The sequence below is a fragment of the Camelus dromedarius genome, chromosome 5 (genome assembly GCF_036321535.1).
Source record: "Camelus dromedarius isolate mCamDro1 chromosome 5, mCamDro1.pat, whole genome shotgun sequence".
Lineage (NCBI taxonomy): Eukaryota > Metazoa > Chordata > Mammalia > Artiodactyla > Camelidae > Camelus > Camelus dromedarius.
Window position 1 is genome coordinate 93577439 of NC_087440.1, and position 11258 is coordinate 93588696.

At 59.7% G+C, this 11258-nt stretch overlaps 1 long non-coding RNA gene across 1 annotated transcript; it reads left to right on the plus strand.

Annotated features, from left to right (window-relative positions):
- Window positions 1-5243: 5243 nt before the first annotated feature.
- Window positions 5244-9760, plus strand: LOC116153635 (uncharacterized). Its single transcript, XR_004137542.2, has 3 exons — window positions 5244-5880; window positions 8240-8418; window positions 8494-9760. It is a non-coding gene; the product is annotated as an uncharacterized LOC116153635 (long non-coding RNA).
- Window positions 9761-11258: the final 1498 nt, after the last annotated feature.

Consider the following 11258-nt stretch of genomic DNA (forward strand, 5'->3'; position numbering starts at 1 on the left):
CAAACAGAGCGAGACCTGGGGTTGGCCAACCCGGCTCGGTTGTCATCCTGCTGGTGGTGAGACAGCGGCCTCACCACTTTCATGGGGGGCAGATGGCAGAAAGCGGGGCCCATCCCATTTCTCCTCATGGTTCTGACGACACCCAGACCTGCGTTCGCTCTGGGCCTTCCTAGGCGGCTTGGACCTGGGACCAGCTCACACAAGCTACTGGCGCCTGGGGTCCCCAGACAAATGGGGCTGGACACAGAGGCTGGTGTGGCCCCTCGCGGGCGAGGCAGGCACAGAGCAGAGCAGCCTCCAAGAGCCTGGCCCTCCCAGGGACACCCATGGGACTGCAGCACAGAACAGCCCGCCACGGCCCCAGGACAGCGCCTGCCCCCAGCACCCAGCCATTTCACATGGAGCCCAGCCTCCTTTCCGTCTGGGGGTGGTGCCCCGTGGGGGGAAAGGCCCAACACACCCACCCTTGGCACTGTCTCTGAGTCCCCAGAGCCAACACCAGCCAGGCCAGGTGGCTCTGTGGGTGGGTTTCCACATGAAGGGCCACGTGGGGTCCCCTGGGACACAGTGTCCATGCTGGCTAGTGGGGCTGTGTCTCCTTCTCTCTCTCTGGCTTGCAAGACCCCAGACAAAAGTTCATGGCCAGTGTCCTCAGAAGATGCTGGGGGGTTGCATGTGACCCACGGCCTTGCCTGCCCACCTTGGGCCCAACAGGCTGGTTCTGGGTTCCGGGGTTTGGCAGAGCACTGTGGGCCCTCCATGTGTCCACCACGGAGGTCCTGGCTTTTCAGCCCAGGGCAAGGCTAGACCCCCTGACATCTGGGGGCCATCTGTGCCCAGCACCACAGCAGGGGAAGTAGGCACCTGGTGCGTCCACGGCTAGGGGAGCCCGGGGTGGGCGGGCCCCACTCAGCACTGTCCATCAGGACATGGGGTGTGACCCAGGGCTCCCTCTGGGCTCCACCCTACACAGCAATTTCTCAGTGTGGAGGGGGCTCGGAGCACCTAGAGTGCCATGTGGTGAGAGGGCCTGTGCACAGGGCTCCCCTCAGCCTTCCTGAGACACCTGCCCAGGGCCTGAGGCACCCAGCACAGGCCACTGCCAAGGGCAGCGCAGCCTCCCAGGGCTCAGGAGCAGGGCAGCCCCTCCCAAATGAGCCATAGCAGGTGGAGCCGAGGCTCTGAGGGGGCAGGGCAGCTTCGGGGTCCAAGAGAGTGGGGTCCTCGGCAGGGGCCAGGCCATGTTGGCCAGCAGGCCAGGCACCCCAGAGATAGCGAGGGATGGCTGTCACTCCATCGGTGGCACCCCCTGGACCTGCTCCCTCTGAACCCCCGCTGAGGGGTCTGCGCTTTCCCGGGCTCCCCCACACCCAGCTGACGGGCTCCGGCGTGGAGCAGGGGCCGCTGTCACCCTCTGCGCACTGGCTGTTGGGTCAGGGATGGCAGCGGACTTGACTTAGGTCAGCTGAATCCACTCCCCAGGCTCTCAAGGGGGTCTAGGAGGGTAACTGTGCCCACCGCAGCCCCTGCCCACGCACAGTTCCTGACCAGCAAGGCAGGTGTGAGGGAAGACATCTGGGAGGGGCTGGGTGCGTTCCCTGAAGGCTGAGTGTCTTCCAGGCAGGAGGAAGGGGACTCTGTGGCCCCCTCTGACAATGCACCCAGGGGACGCTTTCCCCAAGAAGTTCAGTGGTCCTGACTTCCGCCAGGTTCCTGTGAAACCCGGAAGGGTTTCCTCATTTATTTCGTCTGCAGTATCATTTTCATCATCTCGGGGAAATTATCCACCATGCTAAGTAGGTCATGTGGTCACAGATTCCAGCCTGAGAAGATACACGAGAGGGGCAGTGGGCATGCTCTCGGGCACCTGCCCGGCCAACGTGCTCACCTGGGCAGCAGGTGTCCGCCCTCCCCACGGCTCCCGGGGAAGAGGAGGGCCATCACCCAGCCCGAATCCCCCGCTCGGTTCAACGAGCGGGAAGACGTCCTCAGGCGGGCTTCACGGGAACCGCCGGGCCACGCTGGGCACCGCCCCGTGACTCGCACGCAGGGGCTTCCGTGTCCACCTCCAAAGCCGAGAGCGTGCCCTGCACGCCCCAGAGCCACCCCTCCCCCGCCACCTGACAGCCAGCCCAGCGCCTGCCACCCGGCTCGTCCCCAGGTGGTTTCAAACCGGGTCCCAAGCAAGGACGGAACACTGCAGTGGACGTCACGTCTCTGGGTTTCCCTCCCTGGGAAGCAAGCCCCCACCCCCGGAACCCACCACATTTACATTTTGAAGTGACCTGGCTGGTTGCCTCATAAAAGTCAAGATTTGCTTGATTGGATCCTCCCAACTTCATGTAACCTGTTCCTCCATCACCTGCGGTTCCCCGTAACCAGGAAGTGATCCCAAAGCCCTGACAGGTCATAACAGCACAGCAGGTAGCTCACGGTGACAAGGCCTCTCCTCCGAAAGTGCAAGTCACAGGTGGACTCAGTCCCGCACCCCGGCCCCTGCTCCCGGGGCCACACCTTCCACCTCCTATCCGGGGGCGGCCACTGTGCTTTGTCTGCTGAGTGGTGACTTTCCAGTAAAGTGATGTTTCCACCTGTGTCCCCAGGCAGGCCAGGTCACCTCTGGCGGCAGCGAGGGCCTTAGATTCATTCTTTCTCTCCCCAAGTGTCATTAAGGACTCAGAGACTTTTATTGTGGTAAATTACACCTGTATAAAATTTGCCATTTTAACCATTTTTAAGTGCACAGCTCAGTGACAGTAAGTACACCCACACTGTGTGACCATCACCACCACCCACCTCCAGAACTTTTTCCTCTCCCCAAACTGAAACTCTGTCCCCATTAAACACCGACTCCCCCTCCCTCCCCAGGCCTTGGCGCCACCCCCACCCCCCGGTGTCTGTGAAACTGCACCAGGAACCCCGTGTGGGCCCCTCCCCCCAGGCCTTGGCGCCCACCCCCCCCCATGTCTATGAAACTGCTCCAGGAACCCCGTGTGAGCAGAACAGTACACTATGCCCTTTTGTGACTGTCTTGTCTCGCTCAGCGCAGCGTCCTCCAGGCCCACCCAGGTCGGCGCAGGTGTCAGGACTTCACTCCTCCTTACGGCGAAGTCATACTCCGTCGTGTGGGTGGGCCACATCTTCACCCACTCACCCATCGATGGCCACCTGGGCTGCTCCCTGCTTTGGCTGCTGTGAACACCCGTGAGCAGGACCCGAGGACGTTCTCATCTCTGATGCGCTTCCGACAACCACAATCATGACTGCTGAGGCCACTCAAATTGTCCCGGGTTTGACAAAGCGTTTCCCCACCTCTGTGGGGATGATTATATGGCCCACCTCTTTAGATTTGTTTTTTGGGGAGGGGCAATTAGGTTTATTCATTTATTTATTTTAATGGCAGGGCCAGGGATTGAACCCAGGAACTTGTGTGTGCTAAGCACGCGCTCTACCCAAGCTCTACCCTCCCCACTAGATTTGTCATTACAGTAATTTCCGCCCATCGATCTCCAAACACCATGTGCCTGGAGAGAGCCCTGCTTTGTCGCACGCGTGTGTCAGTCTGCTCCCACGATGCCAAGTGCCATTGCCTTGCAATGATGGTTTTTCCGCCTCCAGTAAGTCTTCCAAGCTTTCCTGACTGCCAGCCTCTGCCCTTCTCCCAGGGAGCAGGCTCCAGCCCCGCCTCCCCCACCTTGGGTCCTTAGTGATGCTGACTCAGGGCTGGGGGAGGGACGGGGCCTCTGGTGGTTTTCATGGGACTCAGTACCCGCCTCTGAGGGCGGGAGTTCCCCAGACACCAGCTGGGGAAGGGGCTTTCAGGGCAGTTTCGGAAAGAGCTTCCCTGAGAAAGAAGAGGCTGGGAAAGGAAAGGGGCTTTTGAGAAGCCATCGCCCCAAGAGCGTTGTGATTCTGAAACTTGTTACCAGCCCATGTTCCTCTGACCGGAGCACTCTAAGTATGAGTCACTGGTCACGACTTCAACAAAGTTATAGTGTGTCTTAGTTCAGCCCAGGACAGGCTGCCCATCCATCACCTCCGAGTTCCCAGATAACTGTGCTGAACACACAGGGGCATTCTCTCTCGGGGCTGGCCTGGCAGCTTCTGTGGCCTTGGCCTTCCTGCTTGCCTCCTGGTCTCTTGGTGAGCTCCAGCCTTCACACCTGCATTCCAGGTGTCGGGAAGTAAGACGGTGGAGGATGGTGCAGACCTTCCCCTTTGAGGAGGTGTTCCAGGATCCTCACTCAGTACTTCCGGTCCTGTCTCCTTGGGTATGCTGTCCTGTGGCCACCCCTGGCTGCAGGGGGGCTGGGACATGTGGTCACTGTGCCTGCTGATGCTGCGGGCTGTTCCTAAGCAAGAAGGAGCACTTGGATATGGGAGGTGTGGCCTCGGGCACACACTGTCACCAGTTTTCCCCCAACCTGATAAGAGCAGGTCCCAGGCAGGTGGGTGTGCACACTGGCCAGGCCCCAGGATGAAACTGCCCCCAGGTGAGAAAAGGGTCTAGAGCGGGGTTGATCTGGGAGGAGGGGGGAGCTGGGGGAGGGGGTCTGGGGGAGAGACAAAGAGGGGAGACAGAGGGAGAGGCCCCGGGGACAGGTTGGGTCAGCTCCTGCAAAGGCGGCTCTCTCCCCACAGGAGCCCCAGGGAGCAGGATCCACATGGAGAACCGAAACCATCAACCCACATGGCTCTGTTTCACCAGCATTAGCAGGATTTGCTATACCCCTTTCCCCACCAACAGAGCATCACTCCTCCCAAGGAAGCTACATAGATGCCAAATACCCTTATCTTTTGTTCCAGAATTTCCAGAAAGACCCACCAACTCTTCAACTGGAAGCATCAGGTGACACTTTGGGTGATATTTTGGGGACCTACCTTCAGCAGTCTTTTGGGGGCACCAGAGGTTTCCAGACACAGCACGGGGTCACCATCACACCGAATCTGGCTCACCTGACAGGCCCTCACCTGCCTGTCTGTCTGTATGTCTTTCTGTCCCTCTAGTCCCAAGCCCTGGGGGTGGAGGGTCTGCACCCCATTGTCCTTGGTGTCCCTGAGCCTCCTGTCCCCTGCACATATACCCCATGAGTGGAAACTGCTCACAGAAGACTACACTCACATCCAGCCCCCAGGGCAGTACAAACCATTCTTGGGAGGGCGAGAAGGGAAACTGGAACTTGGATTATGATGTGTTTGGAAAGTAACAAGAAGCTTCCTCTTGCCGCACAGCAAACCCAGCCTAGGGGGATGACACAGCTGATGCGACACCGGACAGCAAAGCCTCAGGAGAAAGCAGAAAGGATCTTCACATCCTGTGTGGCTGTCCCTGGGGCAGGACAGGTGGGGCCGCAGCCACTCCTCCGGGACAGGACCAAAGGTGGCTTCAAATAGGCCCACGCGCCGAGTGACACAGCAAAATCAGGACGTTCATAAAAGAATGCACAGGATTATTTCTTGGCAGCCTGAACGGAGAAGGACTTAAAACATCTCCAAAAGCATCACAGGACGGCAAGAAGAAGGGGAACCTGATGATGTCGACGTGAGGACTTCTGCTGGCCACGGATGCCGGGACCAAGCCAGCACGTGAAGGCAGAACAGGAGAACACAGGTGCCGGGTCTAAAGCTGACAAGAATTAATACTGCAGGCACACAAGGAACGTCTGCACGTGGAGAAGGGCAGCTGAGCAGAGATGCTCAGAGAAGCATTAGCACCCCCGCAGACGCACGGCCCGCAGACCACGCCCATCCAGGGCGCACCCACTTGCCCCCGCATCTTCTCCCGCCCCAGCCCCGGGGCTGTCCCTGCCGCCCCAGGGAGGGAGCCGCTGCAGACAGACACCAGGCAGCACGACCGTCCAGGAGCCGGGAAGGCCCCAGGTGAGCCAGCCTCCCTCTGGGACAGGCCGGGGCACACGCAACAGGAGGCTGTTTTATTAAGCACCTGCTGTGTGCCAGTCCCCAGACAGGAAGAGTTACTCTTTCCCACCCCAGATGAGGGACCCCTGCCCTCCCTCAGCCCCCCTGCCCTTCCAGAGTATTGCCCCCAGACCCCTGCCCCGACCCCGCAGCTCCTCCCAGGAGTGTGGCCCTCGGGCCTTTGTGGTCCAGTCTCAGCAGCTTTTAGGAATCATCTGCTTTGCCCTAAGGGTCCCATGACACAGGGAGAGTCCCAAAGACCAGGCTCCCCTAGACGTCCCCCTGCAGAAGAGCAGGCACAACTTCTGCCCTCCCCTGGCCTCTTCGGGAAGCTTGGTCCAGCCCCCAGCAAGACCCGAGACGGAGCCCAGAGGCCTGGGTCGGGTGGCTGCCTTCTCTGCCAGTCCATCTCCTGATCTCACGTGGTCAATGGACGGCAGTAGGTCTGGAATGAAAGCCGAACCCTTCCCCCTGGTCGCCCTGCTCTGGGACCCCCACGGCCTCACTTCCCTGCAGTGCAGCCCAGGGAAGGCCAGGACCTCCCGCAGGGGTCCCCACCCAGGGCAGTTTTGCCCCCAGGGGACATTGAGCCTTTCTGGAGACGCAACTGGGTGAGGGTGCTGCCGGCTCAAGTCGGGGGTGGGGGGGACGGGGTGTGGTGGCAAGGGACGTTGCTCAGGCCAGCCCCTCCTCCACCACAAAGAATTTTAGGGCCCCAAATGCCAAGAGCTGGGATAGGGAGCCTGCATGGCCTATAGGCAGGTTTAAAGCAGGCCCAGTTTTAGGAATTGCTCTGAGGAGGGTAGGCAGGGACACAGGCTGCCTACCAACCCTGCCAAGAGGGACTGCCCCAACCCACTACCATCCCAGGCCCCAGAGAAGCCCCAAGCTGTGGGGCACCACGGCGGGTGGGCGGGCAGGTGAGAGCGGGCCTGGAGGTCTGTGGCAGCCCATAGGGTCTGGGCCACTGTGCCCTCCCCAACCTGTCACCCTGCAGTACCAAGTAAAAAGCAGAAGTGCCTCAGGGCGGAAAACCACCAGGGTGGGACTGTCGAGGGTGCTGGGGTAAGGCGCCCCTCGCTCCCCACCCCTCTCCACCCGCACCACGCAACACCCACCTCCCTAGACAGACGCAGCAGAGACAGCCAGCCCACATGGGAAACACCTAGGCTGATGTCTGAGGCCACAGCTCATGCCGGAAGCAGTCCGGTTTCCTCTGCAGGGAGCTGGGGCTCCAGCCAACCTCAGCTTAGAGCAGTTCGGGTAACACCCAGGATGGCAGCTCCCAGGCTGCTGGGCAGAGGGGACCAGGGTGGATGGACAAACCCACTGGGTCTGGCCATCAGCTCACCCCAGAGAGCATTTACTGGGCACCTGTGTGTGCACTGCCCCGGGCGGGTCCTGGAGGGTGGGGGATCTCAGCCCTCCAGGAGCACACAGCCCAAGGAGGGGGCCCTCAGGTCAGGGACAAGCACTGCAGCACCCTGTGGATCACAGTCGTGGTGTGTGGCCGGAAGCACTGCAGAGGGACCTGGGGTCAGTGCAAGGCAGCGGGTGCAGGGGCCAGGCCTGAGCTGGTCTCCCAGGGTGATCACATGGGAGGCTGTGCTCAGGGCTGGAAGAGTCCAGGCAGAAGAGGAGGGCAGAGCGAAAGGGTGTGTGTGTGTGTGTGTGTGTGTGTGTGTTGCCACCTCTTCCACTGGGATCCCATGGGCTCCTCCCACCTCACAGAGAATCCAGGTTGGAGGTGGAGCTGCCGCCACTCCCTGCCTCTCACCTGCAGGTCCCCGCCCTTGGCCCGCCACCTGCCAGGGCTGAGGGGGACCCACACCCACCTGGACAGGCCTCCTCCACCCCACCCCCACCAGTACCCTGTCAACTCCCTCACCCGCCTGCCACAGCCAGGCTCCCCCATTTGCTCACATGCCAATGAACCCAGTGCAAAGATGGAGGCACGCACCCACACGCACACGCACTCCCGCATGCAGACACTCAGGAACGCTGCCAGGGGCCCAGGGAGGCAGGAGGAGGGCCAGCAGGGCTGGGGACTCGGGCCCAGTTGTGTCCTGAGTGGCCAGGCGGGCTGCCCGGGTTCTCTGGGCTTGGCTCCCTGGGGCGAAGGCAGGGCCCCAGGATGTGAGCTGCACCTGCAGCCGCCCCTTTGTCCCTGTCCCCCGCTTTAGCCTCTGCCGGCCAGGCTGGGGTAGATGGGGAAGTCCCAAGGTAGCATGTATGCACAGGGGGGTCAATTCCCGGGGCCGCCTGGGGCCCCTGAGACTCCACACCAGCTTTAAAATGGGTATTTCCATCCCTGCAAAAGAAATTCACATCGCCGGAATTTGGACGGGGACGCAGGGGACCTGCAGGTGGCTTGGGCAGAGCTGACGTTCTAACCACAGGAAGCCTTCCAGTCCGTGAACGCAGGGCGTGCCCCCGTTGCCATGTCTCCTCTCAGCAAGGCTCTGTGGTTTCTGTTGTCCAGACCTTTTATCTTCCCGGGTAAGTCCATTTCCAAGGATTTTATTCTTTTTGATGCCATTGAAAATGGAACTGATTTCTTAATTTCCTTTCCAGCGTGTTTGCCGCTAGCAAACAGAAACAAAGCTGGTCTCCGTGTTGACGCCGTGTCCTGCGACTCAGCTAACTTCACCTGTCGGTTCTGACAAGTTTTTTTGTGGAATCTTTAGGATTTTTTTTTTAATTATTTATTTTAATCGGGTTTTTTTTTCAAATGGAGGTGCTGGGGATTGAACCCAGGACCCTGTGCCTGCTAAGCACGTGCCCTGCCGCTGGGCTGCACCCTCCCACATAGGGTTTTCTACATATCAGATCACATCATCTGTGAATAGAGGTCATGCGGCTTCCTTTCCTGGTTGGATGCTTCCTGGGCCCACTCCCTGGGGCAGCCCACACTGCTCGTTCCACACAGAGAGCCCTCCTTGTCCCGTTTACAAAACTGTGACCCTGCGGAGGAAACGTACATCCTAACTTTATTCAGGAAAAAGGCACCTGGCTCCACTGTGAACTTCCCGCCACCACTGATGGCTGTCTGCCACCCCTGGAGCCACGGCCACCCCTGGGTCCTGGTGCCGGGCTGTCCAGCCCCAGGCTTTCCTGCGGGGAGGTGACAGGGCCATTCTAGAAGTGCGGCCTCCGCAGTGTCCCATCTCGCCTTCAGACACCACGGTGGGCTGGCATCTGTGCTCTGAGGCTGCACCTCAGAAACCCCGGACCACCGTGGGGAGACAGTGGACAAGATTGCGTCCCCAGCTGCAGCCACAGGCTCTGGCTGTGACCTGCATGCTGGGCTCTCCCTGGCTCCTCTCTGCCCAGCGGAGCCAAGCATCGCTGAGAACCTCCTGTCAGTGATTAGGAGAGCTGACCCTGGGCTGGCTGTGGGGCACTGTCCTCCATCCTCTGTCTTCTGTGTCTGCACTTGCAAAACAGGTCTTTCCAGCCCCAAGTGTTCACGTGGGAAGACTTAAAGACTGCTTCAGTTGATTTGCTAGGCGCAGGACCATTCAAGCTTATTATTTCTTCTAGAAATAAATCTATTTCTAAATAGATTTCTAAATAGATTCCTAAAAATCCATTCTATTTTTGCAATGCAAGGCGATTCACCCCTTTCAGGTGAGCCATCTGGCCTGTGGCACGTGCATCAAGCTGTGCGGTGACCAGTCCCCTGGGGTATGAAATCTTCCCTTCAGCTCCTTTGTGGCCATTCCATCCCCCATGCTGGCCTTGAAGTTCCCAAGACAGGGACTCAGCTTACAACCCCTACAGTGTCCTTCTTTTCCAATGTAAGCCACTTCCGCTGTCCCCACCCCACTAAGTCTGGATATGCAATGCTTTTTAAAATAATCATTCAGTTCTAGGTATTTAAAAGTCCTTACCATGATCTCCTTTTTAGCTCATGAGCTACTTTGTCACAGTGCTTGTCTATAGACATTCCCCCAACGCTGTATGATATTTTCAAACACACAGCACGGTGAAGACAGATGCACCCACCACTTACCTTCTACAGTTAATGGCTTACTGAGCTAGTTCTTTCATCCATGCGTGCATCCATCCATGCATCCGTCTGCCCACCTCTCTGTCCATCCACTCTGCCCTCTCCCTTTTCCCTACAAGTCTCCCTTTCTTGTCTTAGGGGGCTGATCACAGTCAGGGGTGCTCTTCCAGGACTGTGCCTGGTGAATGGGACACCAAGGAGAAAGTCCTGATGGGTGGATCCTTGGAGCTGCTGCCCACCCACCACCCACCCACGGGCCTGCTGTGGGCTCAGGGCAGGGGTCTCAGGCAGCCCAAGGGCTCAGACGTTGCCTCCTAGGAGCAGGCCAGGGCTAAACTAGTCTTTAGACTGTGTGGGCTGCGGACAACCCGGGCCTACTGAGTTAACCCTTTGCTGCACAGGCTCAGAAGAGGGCTCTCTGCAGGTGACTCAGGCGAAGGCTTGAGGGGGGAGTGGAGAGAAGGGCTTAGGAAAGGCTGTGCCCTGGAAGGCTGGGACACCGGGCAGGAGAGAGGTGGTAGGAGGGGGCAGATGGGTGGACCTCGGGCCTGGACGGGAGCGGGGGGGGGGGGCTCCGGCCGTGCCACAGCTACAGAGGGGTGTCCAGCCGACCGGCTCCTCCCTGCGTGCGGCTGGACACTGCCACTGCCAGGGCAGGTGTCTGGGAAGCGGCCCCCTGGCTGGAGGTTGACAGCACCCCCAGGAAGGAGACGCCTACGTTGTTTTTGTGAATTGAAGTCTAGCTGATTCACAGGGTCGTGTTAGTGTCTGGTGTACAGCACAGCGAGTCAGTTATACGCATGTATTCCTTTTCATATTCTTTTTCAAATTAGGTTATTGCAAGGTACTGAGTAGGGCTGGGAGAAGCCACCTTTGAGTGCAGGGCCCTCGGCTGCGGCCTGCAGCTGAGCTTCGAGGCAGCCGAGCAGGTGGGGACTGCTGCAGCCTGGGGTCCTCCACATCCTCCACCTCAGCTTCCCATGGGAGAGTGCCCTCCCAGCTGCCCAGCCCCAGGCCCCATGGCCAGGCCCAGATGCACACGCGCCCCAAGCTCAGCTCAGGGTCCTCTGAGGCCCTCTCCTGGATGACCCTCTCGTGGATGACCCTCTCCTGGCCGACCCTCTCCTGGCCCAGCCATTCCCCCAGCGGAGCCCAAGGGCCACCTTCCCTTCCTCCCACTGGGCCAGCCATCAGCCGTCTCCTCCCTCGGAGGCCCAGCTGCCCACAGCCTGTTTCTCCTCGGGACAAGGAGGGCCAGCAGCCTGAGATTCTCCTCCCCTCACTCCCATCTTCGTAGGGGAAACAAAGGCACGGTCTCAGCAAAGGT